This window comes from Anomaloglossus baeobatrachus, unplaced genomic scaffold (assembly GCF_048569485.1).
Source record: "Anomaloglossus baeobatrachus isolate aAnoBae1 unplaced genomic scaffold, aAnoBae1.hap1 Scaffold_255, whole genome shotgun sequence".
Lineage (NCBI taxonomy): Eukaryota > Metazoa > Chordata > Amphibia > Anura > Aromobatidae > Anomaloglossus > Anomaloglossus baeobatrachus.
In genome coordinates this window covers 119909-147521 of record NW_027442118.1, presented here as the reverse complement: position 1 = coordinate 147521, position 27613 = coordinate 119909, and the positions used below count along the sequence as shown (strand labels likewise).

The 27613-nt window shown below is 48.3% G+C and overlaps 13 non-coding genes and 2 pseudogenes across 13 annotated transcripts; all 15 read left to right on the top strand.

Annotated features, from left to right (window-relative positions):
* The first annotated feature begins 1029 nt into the window (after positions 1 to 1029).
* LOC142262991 (U2 spliceosomal RNA) lies at positions 1030 to 1220 on the top strand. Its single transcript, XR_012730212.1, has one exon. It is a non-coding gene; the product is annotated as a U2 spliceosomal RNA (small nuclear RNA).
* Positions 1221 to 2607: 1387 nt separating this feature from the next.
* Positions 2608 to 2798, top strand: LOC142262990 (U2 spliceosomal RNA). Its single transcript, XR_012730211.1, has one exon. It is a non-coding gene; the product is annotated as a U2 spliceosomal RNA (small nuclear RNA).
* A 1387-nt stretch (positions 2799 to 4185) lies between these two features.
* On the top strand, positions 4186 to 4289 carry LOC142263169 (U2 spliceosomal RNA; annotated as a pseudogene).
* A 5429-nt stretch (positions 4290 to 9718) lies between these two features.
* On the top strand, positions 9719 to 9922 carry LOC142263136 (U2 spliceosomal RNA; annotated as a pseudogene).
* Positions 9923 to 11309: 1387 nt separating this feature from the next.
* LOC142262989 (U2 spliceosomal RNA) lies at positions 11310 to 11500 on the top strand. The gene has a single exon (XR_012730210.1). It is a non-coding gene; the product is annotated as a U2 spliceosomal RNA (small nuclear RNA).
* Positions 11501 to 12887: 1387 nt separating this feature from the next.
* Positions 12888 to 13078, top strand: LOC142262988 (U2 spliceosomal RNA). Its single transcript, XR_012730209.1, has one exon. It is a non-coding gene; the product is annotated as a U2 spliceosomal RNA (small nuclear RNA).
* A 1387-nt stretch (positions 13079 to 14465) lies between these two features.
* LOC142262987 (U2 spliceosomal RNA) lies at positions 14466 to 14656 on the top strand. Its single transcript, XR_012730208.1, has one exon. It is a non-coding gene; the product is annotated as a U2 spliceosomal RNA (small nuclear RNA).
* Positions 14657 to 16043: 1387 nt separating this feature from the next.
* Positions 16044 to 16234, top strand: LOC142263123 (U2 spliceosomal RNA). The gene has a single exon (XR_012730331.1). It is a non-coding gene; the product is annotated as a U2 spliceosomal RNA (small nuclear RNA).
* A 1387-nt stretch (positions 16235 to 17621) lies between these two features.
* LOC142262986 (U2 spliceosomal RNA) lies at positions 17622 to 17812 on the top strand. Its single transcript, XR_012730207.1, has one exon. It is a non-coding gene; the product is annotated as a U2 spliceosomal RNA (small nuclear RNA).
* Positions 17813 to 19199: 1387 nt separating this feature from the next.
* Positions 19200 to 19390, top strand: LOC142262984 (U2 spliceosomal RNA). Its single transcript, XR_012730206.1, has one exon. It is a non-coding gene; the product is annotated as a U2 spliceosomal RNA (small nuclear RNA).
* A 1387-nt stretch (positions 19391 to 20777) lies between these two features.
* On the top strand, positions 20778 to 20968 carry LOC142262983 (U2 spliceosomal RNA). The gene has a single exon (XR_012730205.1). It is a non-coding gene; the product is annotated as a U2 spliceosomal RNA (small nuclear RNA).
* A 1387-nt stretch (positions 20969 to 22355) lies between these two features.
* Positions 22356 to 22546, top strand: LOC142262982 (U2 spliceosomal RNA). Its single transcript, XR_012730204.1, has one exon. It is a non-coding gene; the product is annotated as a U2 spliceosomal RNA (small nuclear RNA).
* A 1387-nt stretch (positions 22547 to 23933) lies between these two features.
* On the top strand, positions 23934 to 24124 carry LOC142262980 (U2 spliceosomal RNA). Its single transcript, XR_012730202.1, has one exon. It is a non-coding gene; the product is annotated as a U2 spliceosomal RNA (small nuclear RNA).
* Positions 24125 to 25511: 1387 nt separating this feature from the next.
* LOC142262979 (U2 spliceosomal RNA) lies at positions 25512 to 25702 on the top strand. The gene has a single exon (XR_012730201.1). It is a non-coding gene; the product is annotated as a U2 spliceosomal RNA (small nuclear RNA).
* Positions 25703 to 27089: 1387 nt separating this feature from the next.
* On the top strand, positions 27090 to 27280 carry LOC142262978 (U2 spliceosomal RNA). Its single transcript, XR_012730200.1, has one exon. It is a non-coding gene; the product is annotated as a U2 spliceosomal RNA (small nuclear RNA).
* The last annotated feature ends 333 nt before the right edge of the window (positions 27281 to 27613 follow it).

The window sequence follows — 27613 nt, the reverse complement described above, 5'->3', positions numbered from 1 at the left end:
CGCTTCCACTCCAAAGAAAGTTACCTGTTTATTCCTATCATGCATTGGTTTTTGGGGTTTTCTTTGAGTAATGATGATCTCTTTAGTAGTCTGTTGGCGCCCTCTCCTGGAGGAATAGTTTGCTTGCTCTTGGACATTCTAAAAGAGAGGTCATGATAGACATTGAGCTTCTGAGCTCAATTGGGGACAGTCATGGGTGATGAATGTTTGCAACCTACTGCGAAGCCTCATACCGCAATATAAGGAACGTCAAATACTAAGAAAGGGCGGCCTATGAAAGAATTACTACTTTCAATAAGTACACTTAAACGGCTAATTGGGAATAGAAAAACTGTAAAAAGCCCTCTGAGAAAGCCCCCCTCTAACCTTTGATAGTAAGCTTTTCTGTAGTCTGCCTGTTGATGTATTTTCCGTTTGAACTGTGCACAACATGAAGAGACGGAACACTGGCGGCTTGTCACAATGCCCCCCGATGACATCACAATAGCGCTGCTGCCTAGAAAACAAGCTGCGCAGAAGAAGTTGTTCTTTGGGTGGGAGGGTGGGCTAGTGGAAGGAGGGGGCAATCTCTTTTTTTCCCGGGTGGTAGGGGGATGACAGGAGAAGGGAAGCGGGTGGTGAGAAAGGTACAGAGGGCAGGGTTTGGGGGCTGGGAAGGAAAGGGAAAAGATTAGGGTTTGGGGATGATGAAAGGGCTTTCTACGGGTAAGGATGGCAAAGGGTGGCAGTGACGGAAAGTCAGGCAACCTGTCCTGTCCGTCTTTTTGTATCGTGAATTGGAAAGACTGCAAGGGGGAGGGGAGTTGCTTGCGCCCTAAAGGAGGAGTTATTCAGATTCATTGCAGTGGGCGGCGGCTGCAAAACGCACCATTCTTCTTGTTTTGGCTCTGCAAAGCAGCCTTTTCAAGGGTTGGCTTGGGTGACAAAATGTCTTGTGTAGGCGTGGGTTTGTCTCCCTCTCGCTCTCTCTCCCTAAGATGTGTCCGGCATAGGCCAGGGTGCCACTCGAGGCCCAAACCAATTCTGGTTATCGCTTCTCGGCCTTTTGGCTAAGATCAAGTGTAGTATCTGTTCTTATCAGTTTAATATCTGATACGTCCCCTATCTGGGGACCATATATTAAATGGATTTTTAGAACAGGGAGATGGAAAAAGAGCTTGCTCTGTCCACTCCACGCATTGACCTGGTATTGCAGTACCTCCAGGAACGGTGCACCCCTTCTTAACCCAGTTTCCAAAAGCAGAACTCAATTCACCTGATTCATATTAGCCCGATTTAATGAATTGGAAGAAAGCATACGTCTTCATATGCACCTCAATTTGGCCCATTCACTTTTCACACTTCCTCCTTTTGTTTTTTATCTTTCACACTTTTGACTTTCTTTATTCATCCAAATAGCAAACTCATCACCACTCAACCTGACCAACTCGGCTATGTCCCCGTGCTGCAGTTCTCTGTCTTATCTAGATCATTTGCAATTGAATGGAATAGATCCCTTTTGGACAAAGTGGATTCACCTGCTGCTGCAGTGACCACAGGTGTGATAACATCTAGAATTGGCATCTGGTGCGATCTCTCCGCTTCCACTCCAAAGAAAGTTACCTGTTTATTCCTATCATGCATTGGTTTTTGGGGTTTTCTTTGAGTAATGATGATCTCTTTAGTAGTCTGTTGGCGCCCTCTCCTGGAGGAATAGTTTGCTTGCTCTTGGACATTCTAAAAGAGAGGTCATGATAGACATTGAGCTTCTGAGCTCAATTGGGGACAGTCATGGGTGATGAATGTTTGCAACCTACTGCGAAGCCTCATACCGCAATATAAGGAACGTCAAATACTAAGAAAGGGCGGCCTATGAAAGAATTACTACTTTCAATAAGTACACTTAAACGGCTAATTGGGAATAGAAAAACTGTAAAAAGCCCTCTGAGAAAGCCCCCCTCTAACCTTTGATAGTAAGCTTTTCTGTAGTCTGCCTGTTGATGTATTTTCCGTTTGAACTGTGCACAACATGAAGAGACGGAACACTGGCGGCTTGTCACAATGCCCCCCGATGACATCACAATAGCGCTGCTGCCTAGAAAACAAGCTGCGCAGAAGAAGTTGTTCTTTGGGTGGGAGGGTGGGCTAGTGGAAGGAGGGGGCAATCTCTTTTTTTCCCGGGTGGTAGGGGGATGACAGGAGAAGGGAAGCGGGTGGTGAGAAAGGTACAGAGGGCAGGGTTTGGGGGCTGGGAAGGAAAGGGAAAAGATTAGGGTTTGGGGATGATGAAAGGGCTTTCTACGGGTAAGGATGGCAAAGGGTGGCAGTGACGGAAAGTCAGGCAACCTGTCCTGTCCGTCTTTTTGTATCGTGAATTGGAAAGACTGCAAGGGGGAGGGGAGTTGCTTGCGCCCTAAAGGAGGAGTTATTCAGATTCATTGCAGTGGGCGGCGGCTGCAAAACGCACCATTCTTCTTGTTTTGGCTCTGCAAAGCAGCCTTTTCAAGGGTTGGCTTGGGTGACAAAATGTCTTGTGTAGGCGTGGGTTTGTCTCCCTCTCGCTCTCTCTCCCTAAGATGTGTCCGGCATAGGCCAGGGTGCCACTCGAGGCCCAAACCAATTCTGGTTATCGCTTCTCGGCCTTTTGGCTAAGATCAAGTGTAGTATCTGTTCTTATCAGTTTAATATCTGATACGTCCCCTATCTGGGGACCATATATTAAATGGATTTTTAGAACAGGGAGATGGAAAAAGAGCTTGCTCTGTCCACTCCACGCATTGACCTGGTATTGCAGTACCTCCAGGAACGGTGCACCCCTTCTTAACCCAGTTTCCAAAAGCAGAACTCAATTCACCTGATTCATATTAGCCCGATTTAATGAATTGGAAGAAAGCATACGTCTTCATATGCACCTCAATTTGGCCCATTCACTTTTCACACTTCCTCCTTTTGTTTTTTATCTTTCACACTTTTGACTTTCTTTATTCATCCAAATAGCAAACTCATCACCACTCAACCTGACCAACTCGGCTATGTCCCCGTGCTGCAGTTCTCTGTCTTATCTAGATCATTTGCAATTGAATGGAATAGATCCCTTTTGGACAAAGTGGATTCACCTGCTGCTGCAGTGACCACAGGTGTGATAACATCTAGAATTGGCATCTGGTGCGATCTCTCCGCTTCCACTCCAAAGAAAGTTACCTGTTTATTCCTATCATGCATTGGTTTTTGGGGTTTTCTTTGAGTAATGATGATCTCTTTAGTAGTCTGTTGGCGCCCTCTCCTGGAGGAATAGTTTGCTTGCTCTTGGACATTCTAAAAGAGAGGTCATGATAGACATTGAGCTTCTGAGCTCAATTGGGGACAGTCATGGGTGATGAATGTTTGCAACCTACTGCGAAGCCTCATACCGCAATATAAGGAACGTCAAATACTAAGAAAGGGCGGCCTATGAAAGAATTACTACTTTCAATAAGTACACTTAAACGGCTAATTGGGAATAGAAAAACTGTAAAAAGCCCTCTGAGAAAGCCCCCCTCTAACCTTTGATAGTAAGCTTTTCTGTAGTCTGCCTGTTGATGTATTTTCCGTTTGAACTGTGCACAACATGAAGAGACGGAACACTGGCGGCTTGTCACAATGCCCCCCGATGACATCACAATAGCGCTGCTGCCTAGAAAACAAGCTGCGCAGAAGAAGTTGTTCTTTGGGTGGGAGGGTGGGCTAGTGGAAGGAGGGGGCAATCTCTTTTTTTCCCGGGTGGTAGGGGGATGACAGGAGAAGGGAAGCGGGTGGTGAGAAAGGTACAGAGGGCAGGGTTTGGGGGCTGGGAAGGAAAGGGAAAAGATTAGGGTTTGGGGATGATGAAAGGGCTTTCTACGGGTAAGGATGGCAAAGGGTGGCAGTGACGGAAAGTCAGGCAACCTGTCCTGTCCGTCTTTTTGTATCGTGAATTGGAAAGACTGCAAGGGGGAGGGGAGTTGCTTGCGCCCTAAAGGAGGAGTTATTCAGATTCATTGCAGTGGGCGGCGGCTGCAAAACGCACCATTCTTCTTGTTTTGGCTCTGCAAAGCATCCTTTTCAAGGGTTGGCTTGGGTGACAAAATGTCTTGTGTAGGCGTGGGTTTGTCTCCCTCTCGCTCTCTCTCCCTAAGATGTGTCCGGCATAGGCCAGGGTGCCACTCGAGGCCCAAACCAATTCTGGTTATCGCTTCTCGGCCTTTTGGCTAAGATCAAGTGTAGTATCTGTTCTTATCAGAACAAACTGAGCTAGCTACACTTGACGAGATACGATCAGGGAGACAAGCTCCGAAGCCCAGCCGAGACCGAAAGAGGGAGATTGGACGGAAGAAGAGCTTGGCAGAAAGAAGCAAGAAGACGAAGGCTCGGAGAAGACTTGGGGAGACCAGAGGAACTTCGAGGAGGAACACAGCGGGAGAAGACACCCGGAGAAGAATCCAAGATCCAGCTCCGGGAACTCAAGCAGGAACCAGCCATGGCAAGCAAGCCAGAGAAGGCAGCCAGGAAGGCTCAGGACCCAGGGACCTCCAGGAAGGCTCATCCAGAGGCTTCTTCGGCCCAAGAGGCCCCTACCTCCGACGCCGGCCAGCCGGAGGGAGCCCGGACGCCGCCTGAAAAGGCTCCAACCCTGGAGCCTTGGATGCGGCAGACGGTCGCCCTGAAGCTAAAGGCGGTGGATGGTAGGTTGCCGGACATGTCCAGCGACGTGTTCTGCAAGAAGATGATTCTGGATCAGGGCTTCTCCAGGGCGGAAACCCTTAGTGTCCAGACCTTCATGACTGGCATTTTTCTGGTAACCTTTGCCACGGTGAATGCCTGCAGGAGATACTGGGAGGCGATGAACGCAGCGATGCCGGACTCCCCTTTTCATTCTTTTTTAGGATCCTGTCCTATACAGAGGGATGAGAAGAGGATCACGGTCTCCATGCGGAACCCGCACACCCCAGGAAGAGACATCTCCACGTTCCTGGGACGTCTCTGCACAGTGGTGAGGGAGCCATCCCACATCCTTAACGGCAACGGATTCTGGACGGGTAAGTGGTCAGTAACCGTTCGACTCTACAGGGAACCAGCATCCGAGGATGGTCTCCAGCACCTGCCCCCGACATTCTCTCTGGGAAACTCCTTTGGTCTCATCTACTACCCGGACATGCCACACAACTGCAGGAAATGTGGCGGGAAAGGGCATTCGATGAAGACCTGCAAGGAGGACGCCTGCAGGGTTTGCCGGGTGACGGGACACAGCTCCAAGGACTGCCCAAAGAAGAAGACTTGCAACCTATGTGGACAGGCGGACCACCTTTACAAGGACTGCCCACAGCGGGAGAAATCCTGGGCAAGGGTTGCCGCGGCGACCCAGTATCGGGTAGTCACAGCTTCGTCGACCAAGGCAGCTACGACCAAGGCCACAGAGGCCAAGGACAAGGCGGCCAAGAACCCGGCGACCGTGGCTCCAGCCGATGCCCCAGCAGCCACGGAGTCCAGGAAAAAGAAGGGTAAGAAAAATGTTGCCCCCTCCCTGGTCCCCCCCCCTGTCACCCCTGTCCAAACCCCTCCCCCCCCGGCCAACCCTACTGAGGATTCCACTACCTCCACCTCATTTCCCTACTCCTCAGTTGGTCCCCTCACCCCCCCCCCAAAGCCCACTCTCCCTCCCCAGACCATGAGAGCAGAGGGCCTCAGCACTCTTGCACTTTTCACCGAGGAGGATTTTCCAGCTCTTGTCTCCTCAGGTACAGGCCAAAGGAAAAGGAAGGTGGAAGATAGTCCTGTCGCAGAACCTTCCAAGCTGTTCATTGTGGACCTTAACCCACCCCAGGAAGAGGAGGATGGCCTCCTCCCAGAACCGGACGTGTTGGAGCAGATGGTGGAGTCCCTTGTGGCCGAAGAAGAAATGGAGGAGTCGGAAGCCACTGAGGCACCATCCCTGCTTGATCAGCTAGCAGAAGAGGGTCTGCTGGAGATACCCTTACCAGCAGGTGCCAAAGAGGAAGAACCGCCCGACCGGAGTGGTAACTAAGGCACACCGCCTGCTCTAACTTTCTCTTTCCTCCAATGACTGCTAACATTAACATCTTTTCCATTAATGTTAGGAGCATCAGAGACAAGTTCCGACGTCAGACAATTTTTGCGTTCCTTAACACTCAGTCTAGTGATGTATTTTTCCTGCAGGAATGCTCCCTTCCCTCCTCTAGGTCCTTCAACCATCTGGCCAGGGAGTGGACCCATGGCCCATCCTACTGGTCTGGCGGGGGCGACTGTAGGTCCGCGGGGGTCGCCGTGCTGATCAGGGGAAGCGCCTTCACATTGGACTCTGTTCAGGAAATCGTCTGCGGCAGGTTACTGCTCGTGGATGGCACCTGGGCGGGAGAACCTGTCAGGTTCATCAATGTGTATGCTTCTCCTGTGAAGAGCGATCGACTGGAGCTCCTCCAAGCCCTGCGCCCTCAGCTCGCTACCGCCAGGACGGTAGTGATGGCCGGGGATTTCAACTGCCCGATTGAGGAGGATGGACGCAGTTCTGGAACGGCTGCCAAGTTGGACGTCACATCCAAACTGCTCATTGAGATGGTGACCGAAGCCTCTCTTGTGGACGTTGTTGGCTCCATCGGACACGGATCCGTGAACTATTCATGGTGCCGATCCGATGGCTCGCTGCGTTCCAGGATTGACTTTGTGTTTACCTCTCGGGCGGTTGGGCGGAGTGGGCACTCGATGGTCCCCTGCTTCTTCTCTGACCACAGAGCCATTCACTTTCAAGGTGTGCTGGGCCATGGCTTCCCCATTGGCCCGGGCTCCTGGAAGCTGAACTGCTCTCTGCTGGAAAAGGGTGAGATTCTGGAGGAGCTTAGAGCTGCCTACTCCACGTGGCGGGCCTACAAGGCGGGCTTCCAGTCTGTTTCTGACTGGTGGGAATACGTTAAACTCGAGTTCCGTTTCTTCTTTCAGGCAAAGAGTCAACAACAGGCGTGTCTGAAGAGGAGGGACTTCAGGAGACTCCAGCGTGAGCTGCGTTCCCTGCAGGACCTTCTTCGATGCGGCTGGGACGTGAGAGAGGAGCTGGAGGAGACTAAGAGGAGCCTGAAAAGGCACTTCGAGGAGGAGTCCGAGCGAATTGTCTTCCGTTCCAAAGTGGAGAACCTGGAGAAGGGTGAGAAATGTAACTCGTTCTTTTTCAGGAAACTCCACGCCGGTCACACGCCCATGAATGAACTACGAGACGAGAGTGGAAACATGCGACGCGGGAAAGAGAACGTGATGAAGGTCGTCAGCGACTTCTACAGCGAACTCTACGCCCGCAAGACTACTGACCCCGAGGCCGCCGATAAGTTCCTGTCAGGTATCACTAACCATCTTGACCCTGCAGACGCGGCGGCCATGGATGTTCCTCTGACGGTGGACGAGCTGCTCTCGGCCGCCAAATCCTTTAGTTCTGGCAGGACACCGGGCAGTGACGGCCTCCCAGCAGAGCTCTATGTAGCGCTGGGAGACCTAATCTGTCCGGACCTGTTAGGGCTGTATGAGGAGATGGTGGTGGAGGGCAGAATGCCTCCATCTCTGAGGGAAGGAATGGTCACGATCCTGTACAAGCGTAAAGGAGAGAGGTGCGACCTGAAGAATTGGCGTCCCATCACCCTTCTGAACGTCGACTACAAGATCCTGGCCAAGACGATGGCAACGAGATTGAAGACTGTTATCGGACGGATCATCCACCCGGATCAGACCTGCGGCATCCCCGGACGTCGCATCGCAGACAGCCTGGCTCTCATGCGGGACACGGTCGAGTACATCAAAGCCCGCCGGGTGCACGCAGCCCTGATCTCGTTGGATCAGGAAAAGGCCTTCGACCGTGTTTCCCATGAGTTCCTGGGCAAAGCTCTGCACAGGTTAGGTTTGGGTAACATGTTTTGCTTGTATGTCCAACTAATGTATTTTGATATTCACAGCTCGGTGTTGGTGAACGGCTGGAAGACTGACCCCTTCCCGGTCCTCTCAGGGGTCAGACAAGGCTGTCCTCTGTCACCTCTTCTTTTTGTTTGTGTTATAGAACTCTTTGCAGAGGCTATCCGGCGGAATGGAGAGATCAGAGGGATCACCGCACCAGGACCAGAACGCTTCGAGGTCAAGTGCTCGCTCTACATGGACGACGTGACCGTCTTCTGCGCGGACCGGCGCTCAGTCGACACCCTCGTCCAGACCTGTGAGACCTTCGGACGGGCTTCGGGAGCCAAAGTCAACTGCGGGAAGTCGGAAGCCATGCTCTTCGGGGACTGGCAGCCGGCCTCTTCCGCCCCCTTCCCTTTCAGCATCCAGCCGGATTTCATCAAGGTTCTTGGAGTCTGGTTCGGGAAGGAAGGAGCAGCCCTCAAGTCCTGGGAGGAACGCTTGACCAAGATCACCCAACGGATCGGTCTGTGGAGCCTCAGACGCCTCACCTGTGAGGGCAAAGCACTGGTCCTGCGTAACGAGGTACTGCCCGTGCTGCAGTACACGGCCCAGGCCTGGCCCCCCCTTGCCACCGTGTGCAGGGCCATTACCAGGACGGTGTTTCGTTTTGTCTGGGGATCCAAGATGGACAGAGTAAAGCGGAGCATCATGTACAAGGATCCTCGCAAGGGTGGGAAGGGCGTACCCGATATCCCCACCCTCCTGCGATCCTCCTTCGTATGTGACTGCGTTCGCCGAACTCTGCGAGTCAAGAGAGGTTCCGCGGGTGGGTCCATGTCTCGCTTCTTCCTGCTCCCCCTTTGGAGACGGTTAGGCTGGGACAAGTGGGACAGCTCCTTCCCCTACAACTGGACGGCACCATGGTTCTACGGAGACGTGGTTCGGTTTGTGAGGGAACACCAACTGGAGGGACTCAAGCCTGATTTGTGGAAGCCAAAGACTATCCACAAACTCATCAGAGCCAAGGACGAAATGGAGAACATTCCAGGACTTCATCACGACACACTGGAGACTGTTTGGACAAACGTGTCATCGGCTGGATTGACCAACGGGCACAAGGACTTGTCATGGATGGCGATACAGGGCGGACTGCCCGTCCGGTCATTCATGCACGCCCGGAACCTGTGCAAAACCCGGTACTGCCCAAGGTGCCCCTTCGTGGAGGAAACATCGCTGCACGCCTTTTGGGACTGCCGTTTCGCACAGCGCCTGTTGGTTGCCCTGGAGGATGACCTGAGGAACTCCGTCCCCAGAGGGAGCCTATCGTACCATTCCGTACTTTATGGACTCTTCCCTGGGACTCACACCGTTGGAGCCATCCAGGAGGCTTGGCGCCTTATGAACTGCTTTAAGGACGCTATTTGGGTCGCCAGGAACCGGCTCATCTTGAAGAGGGAGAGGATGTCTATCCAGGATTGCCGCAGGCTGATCCACAGCCTGCTCAGAGACTATTCCATCATGGACAGTCCGGACGACAGCGCCGAGGAGGAGGTTTAGACCTCTTCCATGCCCCCTCCCTCCTTTTCCCGTTATGTGCGTCTTTCAATAAAGCTTCGGGCCTGTGATTTCCCCACCCTATCCCCCTTTTCCCCTACCCCCATCCCCCAATCGCCGGTTCGTCGTTATTTATTGTCTAACTTTTTCTTTCAGCTTGAGTGTTATGGATAAGCATAGGAGTGTGATGTATAGTTTAGTGCGTCGTACTCTATGGCTATGTAAGAAGGATTGTATAGTTCTGTGTGTACGGGGCTGCGGCACTGTACACGGTTTGTTACCTTTTTGTGAGTAGTGCATGATAATAAAGATGCTGTTAAATCAAAAATCTGTTCTTATCAGTTTAATATCTGATACGTCCCCTATCTGGGGACCATATATTAAATGGATTTTTAGAACAGGGAGATGGAAAAAGAGCTTGCTCTGTCCACTCCACGCATTGACCTGGTATTGCAGTACCTCCAGGAACGGTGCACCCCTTCTTAACCCAGTTTCCAAAAGCAGAACTCAATTCACCTGATTCATATTAGCCCGATTTAATGAATTGGAAGAAAGCATACGTCTTCATATGCACCTCAATTTGGCCCATTCACTTTTCACACTTCCTCCTTTTGTTTTTTATCTTTCACACTTTTGACTTTCTTTATTCATCCAAATAGCAAACTCATCACCACTCAACCTGACCAACTCGGCTATGTCCCCGTGCTGCAGTTCTCTGTCTTATCTAGATCATTTGCAATTGAATGGAATAGATCCCTTTTGGACAAAGTGGATTCACCTGCTGCTGCAGTGACCACAGGTGTGATAACATCTAGAATTGGCATCTGGTGCGATCTCTCCGCTTCCACTCCAAAGAAAGTTACCTGTTTATTCCTATCATGCATTGGTTTTTGGGGTTTTCTTTGAGTAATGATGATCTCTTTAGTAGTCTGTTGGCGCCCTCTCCTGGAGGAATAGTTTGCTTGCTCTTGGACATTCTAAAAGAGAGGTCATGATAGACATTGAGCTTCTGAGCTCAATTGGGGACAGTCATGGGTGATGAATGTTTGCAACCTACTGCGAAGCCTCATACCGCAATATAAGGAACGTCAAATACTAAGAAAGGGCGGCCTATGAAAGAATTACTACTTTCAATAAGTACACTTAAACGGCTAATTGGGAATAGAAAAACTGTAAAAAGCCCTCTGAGAAAGCCCCCCTCTAACCTTTGATAGTAAGCTTTTCTGTAGTCTGCCTGTTGATGTATTTTCCGTTTGAACTGTGCACAACATGAAGAGACGGAACACTGGCGGCTTGTCACAATGCCCCCCGATGACATCACAATAGCGCTGCTGCCTAGAAAACAAGCTGCGCAGAAGAAGTTGTTCTTTGGGTGGGAGGGTGGGCTAGTGGAAGGAGGGGGCAATCTCTTTTTTTCCCGGGTGGTAGGGGGATGACAGGAGAAGGGAAGCGGGTGGTGAGAAAGGTACAGAGGGCAGGGTTTGGGGGCTGGGAAGGAAAGGGAAAAGATTAGGGTTTGGGGATGATGAAAGGGCTTTCTACGGGTAAGGATGGCAAAGGGTGGCAGTGACGGAAAGTCAGGCAACCTGTCCTGTCCGTCTTTTTGTATCGTGAATTGGAAAGACTGCAAGGGGGAGGGGAGTTGCTTGCGCCCTAAAGGAGGAGTTATTCAGATTCATTGCAGTGGGCGGCGGCTGCAAAACGCACCATTCTTCTTGTTTTGGCTCTGCAAAGCAGCCTTTTCAAGGGTTGGCTTGGGTGACAAAATGTCTTGTGTAGGCGTGGGTTTGTCTCCCTCTCGCTCTCTCTCCCTAAGATGTGTCCGGCATAGGCCAGGGTGCCACTCGAGGCCCAAACCAATTCTGGTTATCGCTTCTCGGCCTTTTGGCTAAGATCAAGTGTAGTATCTGTTCTTATCAGTTTAATATCTGATACGTCCCCTATCTGGGGACCATATATTAAATGGATTTTTAGAACAGGGAGATGGAAAAAGAGCTTGCTCTGTCCACTCCACGCATTGACCTGGTATTGCAGTACCTCCAGGAACGGTGCACCCCTTCTTAACCCAGTTTCCAAAAGCAGAACTCAATTCACCTGATTCATATTAGCCCGATTTAATGAATTGGAAGAAAGCATACGTCTTCATATGCACCTCAATTTGGCCCATTCACTTTTCACACTTCCTCCTTTTGTTTTTTATCTTTCACACTTTTGACTTTCTTTATTCATCCAAATAGCAAACTCATCACCACTCAACCTGACCAACTCGGCTATGTCCCCGTGCTGCAGTTCTCTGTCTTATCTAGATCATTTGCAATTGAATGGAATAGATCCCTTTTGGACAAAGTGGATTCACCTGCTGCTGCAGTGACCACAGGTGTGATAACATCTAGAATTGGCATCTGGTGCGATCTCTCCGCTTCCACTCCAAAGAAAGTTACCTGTTTATTCCTATCATGCATTGGTTTTTGGGGTTTTCTTTGAGTAATGATGATCTCTTTAGTAGTCTGTTGGCGCCCTCTCCTGGAGGAATAGTTTGCTTGCTCTTGGACATTCTAAAAGAGAGGTCATGATAGACATTGAGCTTCTGAGCTCAATTGGGGACAGTCATGGGTGATGAATGTTTGCAACCTACTGCGAAGCCTCATACCGCAATATAAGGAACGTCAAATACTAAGAAAGGGCGGCCTATGAAAGAATTACTACTTTCAATAAGTACACTTAAACGGCTAATTGGGAATAGAAAAACTGTAAAAAGCCCTCTGAGAAAGCCCCCCTCTAACCTTTGATAGTAAGCTTTTCTGTAGTCTGCCTGTTGATGTATTTTCCGTTTGAACTGTGCACAACATGAAGAGACGGAACACTGGCGGCTTGTCACAATGCCCCCCGATGACATCACAATAGCGCTGCTGCCTAGAAAACAAGCTGCGCAGAAGAAGTTGTTCTTTGGGTGGGAGGGTGGGCTAGTGGAAGGAGGGGGCAATCTCTTTTTTTCCCGGGTGGTAGGGGGATGACAGGAGAAGGGAAGCGGGTGGTGAGAAAGGTACAGAGGGCAGGGTTTGGGGGCTGGGAAGGAAAGGGAAAAGATTAGGGTTTGGGGATGATGAAAGGGCTTTCTACGGGTAAGGATGGCAAAGGGTGGCAGTGACGGAAAGTCAGGCAACCTGTCCTGTCCGTCTTTTTGTATCGTGAATTGGAAAGACTGCAAGGGGGAGGGGAGTTGCTTGCGCCCTAAAGGAGGAGTTATTCAGATTCATTGCAGTGGGCGGCGGCTGCAAAACGCACCATTCTTCTTGTTTTGGCTCTGCAAAGCAGCCTTTTCAAGGGTTGGCTTGGGTGACAAAATGTCTTGTGTAGGCGTGGGTTTGTCTCCCTCTCGCTCTCTCTCCCTAAGATGTGTCCGGCATAGGCCAGGGTGCCACTCGAGGCCCAAACCAATTCTGGTTATCGCTTCTCGGCCTTTTGGCTAAGATCAAGTGTAGTATCTGTTCTTATCAGTTTAATATCTGATACGTCCCCTATCTGGGGACCATATATTAAATGGATTTTTAGAACAGGGAGATGGAAAAAGAGCTTGCTCTGTCCACTCCACGCATTGACCTGGTATTGCAGTACCTCCAGGAACGGTGCACCCCTTCTTAACCCAGTTTCCAAAAGCAGAACTCAATTCACCTGATTCATATTAGCCCGATTTAATGAATTGGAAGAAAGCATACGTCTTCATATGCACCTCAATTTGGCCCATTCACTTTTCACACTTCCTCCTTTTGTTTTTTATCTTTCACACTTTTGACTTTCTTTATTCATCCAAATAGCAAACTCATCACCACTCAACCTGACCAACTCGGCTATGTCCCCGTGCTGCAGTTCTCTGTCTTATCTAGATCATTTGCAATTGAATGGAATAGATCCCTTTTGGACAAAGTGGATTCACCTGCTGCTGCAGTGACCACAGGTGTGATAACATCTAGAATTGGCATCTGGTGCGATCTCTCCGCTTCCACTCCAAAGAAAGTTACCTGTTTATTCCTATCATGCATTGGTTTTTGGGGTTTTCTTTGAGTAATGATGATCTCTTTAGTAGTCTGTTGGCGCCCTCTCCTGGAGGAATAGTTTGCTTGCTCTTGGACATTCTAAAAGAGAGGTCATGATAGACATTGAGCTTCTGAGCTCAATTGGGGACAGTCATGGGTGATGAATGTTTGCAACCTACTGCGAAGCCTCATACCGCAATATAAGGAACGTCAAATACTAAGAAAGGGCGGCCTATGAAAGAATTACTACTTTCAATAAGTACACTTAAACGGCTAATTGGGAATAGAAAAACTGTAAAAAGCCCTCTGAGAAAGCCCCCCTCTAACCTTTGATAGTAAGCTTTTCTGTAGTCTGCCTGTTGATGTATTTTCCGTTTGAACTGTGCACAACATGAAGAGACGGAACACTGGCGGCTTGTCACAATGCCCCCCGATGACATCACAATAGCGCTGCTGCCTAGAAAACAAGCTGCGCAGAAGAAGTTGTTCTTTGGGTGGGAGGGTGGGCTAGTGGAAGGAGGGGGCAATCTCTTTTTTTCCCGGGTGGTAGGGGGATGACAGGAGAAGGGAAGCGGGTGGTGAGAAAGGTACAGAGGGCAGGGTTTGGGGGCTGGGAAGGAAAGGGAAAAGATTAGGGTTTGGGGATGATGAAAGGGCTTTCTACGGGTAAGGATGGCAAAGGGTGGCAGTGACGGAAAGTCAGGCAACCTGTCCTGTCCGTCTTTTTGTATCGTGAATTGGAAAGACTGCAAGGGGGAGGGGAGTTGCTTGCGCCCTAAAGGAGGAGTTATTCAGATTCATTGCAGTGGGCGGCGGCTGCAAAACGCACCATTCTTCTTGTTTTGGCTCTGCAAAGCAGCCTTTTCAAGGGTTGGCTTGGGTGACAAAATGTCTTGTGTAGGCGTGGGTTTGTCTCCCTCTCGCTCTCTCTCCCTAAGATGTGTCCGGCATAGGCCAGGGTGCCACTCGAGGCCCAAACCAATTCTGGTTATCGCTTCTCGGCCTTTTGGCTAAGATCAAGTGTAGTATCTGTTCTTATCAGTTTAATATCTGATACGTCCCCTATCTGGGGACCATATATTAAATGGATTTTTAGAACAGGGAGATGGAAAAAGAGCTTGCTCTGTCCACTCCACGCATTGACCTGGTATTGCAGTACCTCCAGGAACGGTGCACCCCTTCTTAACCCAGTTTCCAAAAGCAGAACTCAATTCACCTGATTCATATTAGCCCGATTTAATGAATTGGAAGAAAGCATACGTCTTCATATGCACCTCAATTTGGCCCATTCACTTTTCACACTTCCTCCTTTTGTTTTTTATCTTTCACACTTTTGACTTTCTTTATTCATCCAAATAGCAAACTCATCACCACTCAACCTGACCAACTCGGCTATGTCCCCGTGCTGCAGTTCTCTGTCTTATCTAGATCATTTGCAATTGAATGGAATAGATCCCTTTTGGACAAAGTGGATTCACCTGCTGCTGCAGTGACCACAGGTGTGATAACATCTAGAATTGGCATCTGGTGCGATCTCTCCGCTTCCACTCCAAAGAAAGTTACCTGTTTATTCCTATCATGCATTGGTTTTTGGGGTTTTCTTTGAGTAATGATGATCTCTTTAGTAGTCTGTTGGCGCCCTCTCCTGGAGGAATAGTTTGCTTGCTCTTGGACATTCTAAAAGAGAGGTCATGATAGACATTGAGCTTCTGAGCTCAATTGGGGACAGTCATGGGTGATGAATGTTTGCAACCTACTGCGAAGCCTCATACCGCAATATAAGGAACGTCAAATACTAAGAAAGGGCGGCCTATGAAAGAATTACTACTTTCAATAAGTACACTTAAACGGCTAATTGGGAATAGAAAAACTGTAAAAAGCCCTCTGAGAAAGCCCCCCTCTAACCTTTGATAGTAAGCTTTTCTGTAGTCTGCCTGTTGATGTATTTTCCGTTTGAACTGTGCACAACATGAAGAGACGGAACACTGGCGGCTTGTCACAATGCCCCCCGATGACATCACAATAGCGCTGCTGCCTAGAAAACAAGCTGCGCAGAAGAAGTTGTTCTTTGGGTGGGAGGGTGGGCTAGTGGAAGGAGGGGGCAATCTCTTTTTTTCCCGGGTGGTAGGGGGATGACAGGAGAAGGGAAGCGGGTGGTGAGAAAGGTACAGAGGGCAGGGTTTGGGGGCTGGGAAGGAAAGGGAAAAGATTAGGGTTTGGGGATGATGAAAGGGCTTTCTACGGGTAAGGATGGCAAAGGGTGGCAGTGACGGAAAGTCAGGCAACCTGTCCTGTCCGTCTTTTTGTATCGTGAATTGGAAAGACTGCAAGGGGGAGGGGAGTTGCTTGCGCCCTAAAGGAGGAGTTATTCAGATTCATTGCAGTGGGCGGCGGCTGCAAAACGCACCATTCTTCTTGTTTTGGCTCTGCAAAGCAGCCTTTTCAAGGGTTGGCTTGGGTGACAAAATGTCTTGTGTAGGCGTGGGTTTGTCTCCCTCTCGCTCTCTCTCCCTAAGATGTGTCCGGCATAGGCCAGGGTGCCACTCGAGGCCCAAACCAATTCTGGTTATCGCTTCTCGGCCTTTTGGCTAAGATCAAGTGTAGTATCTGTTCTTATCAGTTTAATATCTGATACGTCCCCTATCTGGGGACCATATATTAAATGGATTTTTAGAACAGGGAGATGGAAAAAGAGCTTGCTCTGTCCACTCCACGCATTGATCTGGTATTGCAGTACCTCCAGGAACGGTGCACCCCTTCTTAACCCAGTTTCCAAAAGCAGAACTCAATTCACCTGATTCATATTAGCCCGATTTAATGAATTGGAAGAAAGCATACGTCTTCATATGCACCTCAATTTGGCCCATTCACTTTTCACACTTCCTCCTTTTGTTTTTTATCTTTCACACTTTTGACTTTCTTTATTCATCCAAATAGCAAACTCATCACCACTCAACCTGACCAACTCGGCTATGTCCCCGTGCTGCAGTTCTCTGTCTTATCTAGATCATTTGCAATTGAATGGAATAGATCCCTTTTGGACAAAGTGGATTCACCTGCTGCTGCAGTGACCACAGGTGTGATAACATCTAGAATTGGCATCTGGTGCGATCTCTCCGCTTCCACTCCAAAGAAAGTTACCTGTTTATTCCTATCATGCATTGGTTTTTGGGGTTTTCTTTGAGTAATGATGATCTCTTTAGTAGTCTGTTGGCGCCCTCTCCTGGAGGAATAGTTTGCTTGCTCTTGGACATTCTAAAAGAGAGGTCATGATAGACATTGAGCTTCTGAGCTCAATTGGGGACAGTCATGGGTGATGAATGTTTGCAACCTACTGCGAAGCCTCATACCGCAATATAAGGAACGTCAAATACTAAGAAAGGGCGGCCTATGAAAGAATTACTACTTTCAATAAGTACACTTAAACGGCTAATTGGGAATAGAAAAACTGTAAAAAGCCCTCTGAGAAAGCCCCCCTCTAACCTTTGATAGTAAGCTTTTCTGTAGTCTGCCTGTTGATGTATTTTCCGTTTGAACTGTGCACAACATGAAGAGACGGAACACTGGCGGCTTGTCACAATGCCCCCCGATGACATCACAATAGCGCTGCTGCCTAGAAAACAAGCTGCGCAGAAGAAGTTGTTCTTTGGGTGGGAGGGTGGGCTAGTGGAAGGAGGGGGCAATCTCTTTTTTTCCCGGGTGGTAGGGGGATGACAGGAGAAGGGAAGCGGGTGGTGAGAAAGGTACAGAGGGCAGGGTTTGGGGGCTGGGAAGGAAAGGGAAAAGATTAGGGTTTGGGGATGATGAAAGGGCTTTCTACGGGTAAGGATGGCAAAGGGTGGCAGTGACGGAAAGTCAGGCAACCTGTCCTGTCCGTCTTTTTGTATCGTGAATTGGAAAGACTGCAAGGGGGAGGGGAGTTGCTTGCGCCCTAAAGGAGGAGTTATTCAGATTCATTGCAGTGGGCGGCGGCTGCAAAACGCACCATTCTTCTTGTTTTGGCTCTGCAAAGCAGCCTTTTCAAGGGTTGGCTTGGGTGACAAAATGTCTTGTGTAGGCGTGGGTTTGTCTCCCTCTCGCTCTCTCTCCCTAAGATGTGTCCGGCATAGGCCAGGGTGCCACTCGAGGCCCAAACCAATTCTGGTTATCGCTTCTCGGCCTTTTGGCTAAGATCAAGTGTAGTATCTGTTCTTATCAGTTTAATATCTGATACGTCCCCTATCTGGGGACCATATATTAAATGGATTTTTAGAACAGGGAGATGGAAAAAGAGCTTGCTCTGTCCACTCCACGCATTGACCTGGTATTGCAGTACCTCCAGGAACGGTGCACCCCTTCTTAACCCAGTTTCCAAAAGCAGAACTCAATTCACCTGATTCATATTAGCCCGATTTAATGAATTGGAAGAAAGCATACGTCTTCATATGCACCTCAATTTGGCCCATTCACTTTTCACACTTCCTCCTTTTGTTTTTTATCTTTCACACTTTTGACTTTCTTTATTCATCCAAATAGCAAACTCATCACCACTCAACCTGACCAACTCGGCTATGTCCCCGTGCTGCAGTTCTCTGTCTTATCTAGATCATTTGCAATTGAATGGAATAGATCCCTTTTGGACAAAGTGGATTCACCTGCTGCTGCAGTGACCACAGGTGTGATAACATCTAGAATTGGCATCTGGTGCGATCTCTCCGCTTCCACTCCAAAGAAAGTTACCTGTTTATTCCTATCATGCATTGGTTTTTGGGGTTTTCTTTGAGTAATGATGATCTCTTTAGTAGTCTGTTGGCGCCCTCTCCTGGAGGAATAGTTTGCTTGCTCTTGGACATTCTAAAAGAGAGGTCATGATAGACATTGAGCTTCTGAGCTCAATTGGGGACAGTCATGGGTGATGAATGTTTGCAACCTACTGCGAAGCCTCATACCGCAATATAAGGAACGTCAAATACTAAGAAAGGGCGGCCTATGAAAGAATTACTACTTTCAATAAGTACACTTAAACGGCTAATTGGGAATAGAAAAACTGTAAAAAGCCCTCTGAGAAAGCCCCCCTCTAACCTTTGATAGTAAGCTTTTCTGTAGTCTGCCTGTTGATGTATTTTCCGTTTGAACTGTGCACAACATGAAGAGACGGAACACTGGCGGCTTGTCACAATGCCCCCCGATGACATCACAATAGCGCTGCTGCCTAGAAAACAAGCTGCGCAGAAGAAGTTGTTCTTTGGGTGGGAGGGTGGGCTAGTGGAAGGAGGGGGCAATCTCTTTTTTTCCCGGGTGGTAGGGGGATGACAGGAGAAGGGAAGCGGGTGGTGAGAAAGGTACAGAGGGCAGGGTTTGGGGGCTGGGAAGGAAAGGGAAAAGATTAGGGTTTGGGGATGATGAAAGGGCTTTCTACGGGTAAGGATGGCAAAGGGTGGCAGTGACGGAAAGTCAGGCAACCTGTCCTGTCCGTCTTTTTGTATCGTGAATTGGAAAGACTGCAAGGGGGAGGGGAGTTGCTTGCGCCCTAAAGGAGGAGTTATTCAGATTCATTGCAGTGGGCGGCGGCTGCAAAACGCACCATTCTTCTTGTTTTGGCTCTGCAAAGCAGCCTTTTCAAGGGTTGGCTTGGGTGACAAAATGTCTTGTGTAGGCGTGGGTTTGTCTCCCTCTCGCTCTCTCTCCCTAAGATGTGTCCGGCATAGGCCAGGGTGCCACTCGAGGCCCAAACCAATTCTGGTTATCGCTTCTCGGCCTTTTGGCTAAGATCAAGTGTAGTATCTGTTCTTATCAGTTTAATATCTGATACGTCCCCTATCTGGGGACCATATATTAAATGGATTTTTAGAACAGGGAGATGGAAAAAGAGCTTGCTCTGTCCACTCCACGCATTGACCTGGTATTGCAGTACCTCCAGGAACGGTGCACCCCTTCTTAACCCAGTTTCCAAAAGCAGAACTCAATTCACCTGATTCATATTAGCCCGATTTAATGAATTGGAAGAAAGCATACGTCTTCATATGCACCTCAATTTGGCCCATTCACTTTTCACACTTCCTCCTTTTGTTTTTTATCTTTCACACTTTTGACTTTCTTTATTCATCCAAATAGCAAACTCATCACCACTCAACCTGACCAACTCGGCTATGTCCCCGTGCTGCAGTTCTCTGTCTTATCTAGATCATTTGCAATTGAATGGAATAGATCCCTTTTGGACAAAGTGGATTCACCTGCTGCTGCAGTGACCACAGGTGTGATAACATCTAGAATTGGCATCTGGTGCGATCTCTCCGCTTCCACTCCAAAGAAAGTTACCTGTTTATTCCTATCATGCATTGGTTTTTGGGGTTTTCTTTGAGTAATGATGATCTCTTTAGTAGTCTGTTGGCGCCCTCTCCTGGAGGAATAGTTTGCTTGCTCTTGGACATTCTAAAAGAGAGGTCATGATAGACATTGAGCTTCTGAGCTCAATTGGGGACAGTCATGGGTGATGAATGTTTGCAACCTACTGCGAAGCCTCATACCGCAATATAAGGAACGTCAAATACTAAGAAAGGGCGGCCTATGAAAGAATTACTACTTTCAATAAGTACACTTAAACGGCTAATTGGGAATAGAAAAACTGTAAAAAGCCCTCTGAGAAAGCCCCCCTCTAACCTTTGATAGTAAGCTTTTCTGTAGTCTGCCTGTTGATGTATTTTCCGTTTGAACTGTGCACAACATGAAGAGACGGAACACTGGCGGCTTGTCACAATGCCCCCCGATGACATCACAATAGCGCTGCTGCCTAGAAAACAAGCTGCGCAGAAGAAGTTGTTCTTTGGGTGGGAGGGTGGGCTAGTGGAAGGAGGGGGCAATCTCTTTTTTTCCCGGGTGGTAGGGGGATGACAGGAGAAGGGAAGCGGGTGGTGAGAAAGGTACAGAGGGCAGGGTTTGGGGGCTGGGAAGGAAAGGGAAAAGATTAGGGTTTGGGGATGATGAAAGGGCTTTCTACGGGTAAGGATGGCAAAGGGTGGCAGTGACGGAAAGTCAGGCAACCTGTCCTGTCCGTCTTTTTGTATCGTGAATTGGAAAGACTGCAAGGGGGAGGGGAGTTGCTTGCGCCCTAAAGGAGGAGTTATTCAGATTCATTGCAGTGGGCGGCGGCTGCAAAACGCACCATTCTTCTTGTTTTGGCTCTGCAAAGCAGCCTTTTCAAGGGTTGGCTTGGGTGACAAAATGTCTTGTGTAGGCGTGGGTTTGTCTCCCTCTCGCTCTCTCTCCCTAAGATGTGTCCGGCATAGGCCAGGGTGCCACTCGAGGCCCAAACCAATTCTGGTTATCGCTTCTCGGCCTTTTGGCTAAGATCAAGTGTAGTATCTGTTCTTATCAGTTTAATATCTGATACGTCCCCTATCTGGGGACCATATATTAAATGGATTTTTAGAACAGGGAGATGGAAAAAGAGCTTGCTCTGTCCACTCCACGCATTGACCTGGTATTGCAGTACCTCCAGGAACGGTGCACCCCTTCTTAACCCAGTTTCCAAAAGCAGAACTCAATTCACCTGATTCATATTAGCCCGATTTAATGAATTGGAAGAAAGCATACGTCTTCATATGCACCTCAATTTGGCCCATTCACTTTTCACACTTCCTCCTTTTGTTTTTTATCTTTCACACTTTTGACTTTCTTTATTCATCCAAATAGCAAACTCATCACCACTCAACCTGACCAACTCGGCTATGTCCCCGTGCTGCAGTTCTCTGTCTTATCTAGATCATTTGCAATTGAATGGAATAGATCCCTTTTGGACAAAGTGGATTCACCTGCTGCTGCAGTGACCACAGGTGTGATAACATCTAGAATTGGCATCTGGTGCGATCTCTCCGCTTCCACTCCAAAGAAAGTTACCTGTTTATTCCTATCATGCATTGGTTTTTGGGGTTTTCTTTGAGTAATGATGATCTCTTTAGTAGTCTGTTGGCGCCCTCTCCTGGAGGAATAGTTTGCTTGCTCTTGGACATTCTAAAAGAGAGGTCATGATAGACATTGAGCTTCTGAGCTCAATTGGGGACAGTCATGGGTGATGAATGTTTGCAACCTACTGCGAAGCCTCATACCGCAATATAAGGAACGTCAAATACTAAGAAAGGGCGGCCTATGAAAGAATTACTACTTTCAATAAGTACACTTAAACGGCTAATTGGGAATAGAAAAACTGTAAAAAGCCCTCTGAGAAAGCCCCCCTCTAACCTTTGATAGTAAGCTTTTCTGTAGTCTGCCTGTTGATGTATTTTCCGTTTGAACTGTGCACAACATGAAGAGACGGAACACTGGCGGCTTGTCACAATGCCCCCCGATGACATCACAATAGCGCTGCTGCCTAGAAAACAAGCTGCGCAGAAGAAGTTGTTCTTTGGGTGGGAGGGTGGGCTAGTGGAAGGAGGGGGCAATCTCTTTTTTTCCCGGGTGGTAGGGGGATGACAGGAGAAGGGAAGCGGGTGGTGAGAAAGGTACAGAGGGCAGGGTTTGGGGGCTGGGAAGGAAAGGGAAAAGATTAGGGTTTGGGGATGATGAAAGGGCTTTCTACGGGTAAGGATGGCAAAGGGTGGCAGTGACGGAAAGTCAGGCAACCTGTCCTGTCCGTCTTTTTGTATCGTGAATTGGAAAGACTGCAAGGGGGAGGGGAGTTGCTTGCGCCCTAAAGGAGGAGTTATTCAGATTCATTGCAGTGGGCGGCGGCTGCAAAACGCACCATTCTTCTTGTTTTGGCTCTGCAAAGCAGCCTTTTCAAGGGTTGGCTTGGGTGACAAAATGTCTTGTGTAGGCGTGGGTTTGTCTCCCTCTCGCTCTCTCTCCCTAAGATGTGTCCGGCATAGGCCAGGGTGCCACTCGAGGCCCAAACCAATTCTGGTTATCGCTTCTCGGCCTTTTGGCTAAGATCAAGTGTAGTATCTGTTCTTATCAGTTTAATATCTGATACGTCCCCTATCTGGGGACCATATATTAAATGGATTTTTAGAACAGGGAGATGGAAAAAGAGCTTGCTCTGTCCACTCCACGCATTGACCTGGTATTGCAGTACCTCCAGGAACGGTGCACCCCTTCTTAACCCAGTTTCCAAAAGCAGAACTCAATTCACCTGATTCATATTAGCCCGATTTAATGAATTGGAAGAAAGCATACGTCTTCATATGCACCTCAATTTGGCCCATTCACTTTTCACACTTCCTCCTTTTGTTTTTTATCTTTCACACTTTTGACTTTCTTTATTCATCCAAATAGCAAACTCATCACCACTCAACCTGACCAACTCGGCTATGTCCCCGTGCTGCAGTTCTCTGTCTTATCTAGATCATTTGCAATTGAATGGAATAGATCCCTTTTGGACAAAGTGGATTCACCTGCTGCTGCAGTGACCACAGGTGTGATAACATCTAGAATTGGCATCTGGTGCGATCTCTCCGCTTCCACTCCAAAGAAAGTTACCTGTTTATTCCTATCATGCATTGGTTTTTGGGGTTTTCTTTGAGTAATGATGATCTCTTTAGTAGTCTGTTGGCGCCCTCTCCTGGAGGAATAGTTTGCTTGCTCTTGGACATTCTAAAAGAGAGGTCATGATAGACATTGAGCTTCTGAGCTCAATTGGGGACAGTCATGGGTGATGAATGTTTGCAACCTACTGCGAAGCCTCATACCGCAATATAAGGAACGTCAAATACTAAGAAAGGGCGGCCTATGAAAGAATTACTACTTTCAATAAGTACACTTAAACGGCTAATTGGGAATAGAAAAACTGTAAAAAGCCCTCTGAGAAAGCCCCCCTCTAACCTTTGATAGTAAGCTTTTCTGTAGTCTGCCTGTTGATGTATTTTCCGTTTGAACTGTGCACAACATGAAGAGACGGAACACTGGCGGCTTGTCACAATGCCCCCCGATGACATCACAATAGCGCTGCTGCCTAGAAAACAAGCTGCGCAGAAGAAGTTGTTCTTTGGGTGGGAGGGTGGGCTAGTGGAAGGAGGGGGCAATCTCTTTTTTTCCCGGGTGGTAGGGGGATGACAGGAGAAGGGAAGCGGGTGGTGAGAAAGGTACAGAGGGCAGGGTTTGGGGGCTGGGAAGGAAAGGGAAAAGATTAGGGTTTGGGGATGATGAAAGGGCTTTCTACGGGTAAGGATGGCAAAGGGTGGCAGTGACGGAAAGTCAGGCAACCTGTCCTGTCCGTCTTTTTGTATCGTGAATTGGAAAGACTGCAAGGGGGAGGGGAGTTGCTTGCGCCCTAAAGGAGGAGTTATTCAGATTCATTGCAGTGGGCGGCGGCTGCAAAACGCACCATTCTTCTTGTTTTGGCTCTGCAAAGCAGCCTTTTCAAGGGTTGGCTTGGGTGACAAAATGTCTTGTGTAGGCGTGGGTTTGTCTCCCTCTCGCTCTCTCTCCCTAAGATGTGTCCGGCATAGGCCAGGGTGCCACTCGAGGCCCAAACCAATTCTGGTTATCGCTTCTCGGCCTTTTGGCTAAGATCAAGTGTAGTATCTGTTCTTATCAGTTTAATATCTGATACGTCCCCTATCTGGGGACCATATATTAAATGGATTTTTAGAACAGGGAGATGGAAAAAGAGCTTGCTCTGTCCACTCCACGCATTGACCTGGTATTGCAGTACCTCCAGGAACGGTGCACCCCTTCTTAACCCAGTTTCCAAAAGCAGAACTCAATTCACCTGATTCATATTAGCCCGATTTAATGAATTGGAAGAAAGCATACGTCTTCATATGCACCTCAATTTGGCCCATTCACTTTTCACACTTCCTCCTTTTGTTTTTTATCTTTCACACTTTTGACTTTCTTTATTCATCCAAATAGCAAACTCATCACCACTCAACCTGACCAACTCGGCTATGTCCCCGTGCTGCAGTTCTCTGTCTTATCTAGATCATTTGCAATTGAATGGAATAGATCCCTTTTGGACAAAGTGGATTCACCTGCTGCTGCAGTGACCACAGGTGTGATAACATCTAGAATTGGCATCTGGTGCGATCTCTCCGCTTCCACTCCAAAGAAAGTTACCTGTTTATTCCTATCATGCATTGGTTTTTGGGGTTTTCTTTGAGTAATGATGATCTCTTTAGTAGTCTGTTGGCGCCCTCTCCTGGAGGAATAGTTTGCTTGCTCTTGGACATTCTAAAAGAGAGGTCATGATAGACATTGAGCTTCTGAGCTCAATTGGGGACAGTCATGGGTGATGAATGTTTGCAACCTACTGCGAAGCCTCATACCGCAATATAAGGAACGTCAAATACTAAGAAAGGGCGGCCTATGAAAGAATTACTACTTTCAATAAGTACACTTAAACGGCTAATTGGGAATAGAAAAACTGTAAAAAGCCCTCTGAGAAAGCCCCCCTCTAACCTTTGATAGTAAGCTTTTCTGTAGTCTGCCTGTTGATGTATTTTCCGTTTGAACTGTGCACAACATGAAGAGACGGAACACTGGCGGCTTGTCACAATGCCCCCCGATGACATCACAATAGCGCTGCTGCCTAGAAAACAAGCTGCGCAGAAGAAGTTGTTCTTTGGGTGGGAGGGTGGGCTAGTGGAAGGAGGGGGCAATCTCTTTTTTTCCCGGGTGGTAGGGGGATGACAGGAGAAGGGAAGCGGGTGGTGAGAAAGGTACAGAGGGCAGGGTTTGGGGGCTGGGAAGGAAAGGGAAAAGATTAGGGTTTGGGGATGATGAAAGGGCTTTCTACGGGTAAGGATGGCAAAGGGTGGCAGTGACGGAAAGTCAGGCAACCTGTCCTGTCCGTCTTTTTGTATCGTGAATTGGAAAGACTGCAAGGGGGAGGGGAGTTGCTTGCGCCCTAAAGGAGGAGTTATTCAGATTCATTGCAGTGGGCGGCGGCTGCAAAACGCACCATTCTTCTTGTTTTGGCTCTGCAAAGCAGCCTTTTCAAGGGTTGGCTTGGGTGACAAAATGTCTTGTGTAGGCGTGGGTTTGTCTCCCTCTCGCTCTCTCTCCCTAAGATGTGTCCGGCATAGGCCAGGGTGCCACTCGAGGCCCAAACCAATTCTGGTTATCGCTTCTCGGCCTTTTGGCTAAGATCAAGTGTAGTATCTGTTCTTATCAGTTTAATATCTGATACGTCCCCTATCTGGGGACCATATATTAAATGGATTTTTAGAACAGGGAGATGGAAAAAGAGCTTGCTCTGTCCACTCCACGCATTGACCTGGTATTGCAGTACCTCCAGGAACGGTGCACCCCTTCTTAACCCAGTTTCCAAAAGCAGAACTCAATTCACCTGATTCATATTAGCCCGATTTAATGAATTGGAAGAAAGCATACGTCTTCATATGCACCTCAATTTGGCCCATTCACTTTTCACACTTCCTCCTTTTGTTTTTTATCTTTCACACTTTTGACTTTCTTTATTCATCCAAATAGCAAACTCATCACCACTCAACCTGACCAACTCGGCTATGTCCCCGTGCTGCAGTTCTCTGTCTTATCTAGATCATTTGCAATTGAATGGAATAGATCCCTTTTGGACAAAGTGGATTCACCTGCTGCTGCAGTGACCACAGGTGTGATAACATCTAGAATTGGCATCTGGTGCGATCTCTCCGCTTCCACTCCAAAGAAAGTTACCTGTTTATTCCTATCATGCATTGGTTTTTGGGGTTTTCTTTGAGTAATGATGATCTCTTTAGTAGTCTGTTGGCGCCCTCTCCTGGAGGAATAGTTTGCTTGCTCTTGGACATTCTAAAAGAGAGGTCATGATAGACATTGAGCTTCTGAGCTCAATTGGGGACAGTCATGGGTGATGAATGTTTGCAACCTACTGCGAAGCCTCATACCGCAATATAAGGAACGTCAAATACTAAGAAAGGGCGGCCTATGAAAGAATTACTACTTTCAATAAGTACACTTAAACGGCTAATTGGGAATAGAAAAACTGTAAAAAGCCCTCTGAGAAAGCCCCCCTCTAACCTTTGATAGTAAGCTTTTCTGTAGTCTGCCTGTTGATGTATTTTCCGTTTGAACTGTGCACAACATGAAGAGACGGAACACTGGCGGCTTGTCACAATGCCCCCCGATGACATCACAATAGCGCTGCTGCCTAGAAAACAAGCTGCGCAGAAGAAGTTGTTCTTTGGGTGGGAGGGTGGGCTAGTGGAAGGAGGGGGCAATCTCTTTTTTTCCCGGGTGGTAGGGGGATGACAGGAGAAGGGAAGCGGGTGGTGAGAAAGGTACAGAGGGCAGGGTTTGGGGGCTGGGAAGGAAAGGGAAAAGATTAGGGTTTGGGGATGATGAAAGGGCTTTCTACGGGTAAGGATGGCAAAGGGTGGCAGTGACGGAAAGTCAGGCAACCTGTCCTGTCCGTCTTTTTGTATCGTGAATTGGAAAGACTGCAAGGGGGAGGGGAGTTGCTTGCGCCCTAAAGGAGGAGTTATTCAGATTCATTGCAGTGGGCGGCGGCTGCAAAACGCACCATTCTTCTTGTTTTGGCTCTGCAAAGCAGCCTTTTCAAGGGTTGGCTTGGGTGACAAAATGTCTTGTGTAGGCGTGGGTTTGTCTCCCTCTCGCTCTCTCTCCCTAAGATGTGTCCGGCATAGGCCAGGGTGCCACTCGAGGCCCAAACCAATTCTGGTTATCGCTTCTCGGCCTTTTGGCTAAGATCAAGTGTAGTATCTGTTCTTATCAGTTTAATATCTGATACGTCCCCTATCTGGGGACCATATATTAAATGGATTTTTAGAACAGGGAGATGGAAAAAGAGCTTGCTCTGTCCACTCCACGCATTGACCTGGTATTGCAGTACCTCCAGGAACGGTGCACCCCTTCTTAACCCAGTTTCCAAAAGCAGAACTCAATTCACCTGATTCATATTAGCCCGATTTAATGAATTGGAAGAAAGCATACGTCTTCATATGCACCTCAATTTGGCCCATTCACTTTTCACACTTCCTCCTTTTGTTTTTTATCTTTCACACTTTTGACTTTCTTTATTCATCCAAATAGCAAACTCATCACCACTCAACCTGACCAACTCGGCTATGTCCCCGTGCTGCAGTTCTCTGTCTTATCTAGATCATTTGCAATTGAATGGAATAGATCCCTTTTGGACAAAGTGGATTCACCTGCTGCTGCAGTGACCACAGGTGTGATAACATCTA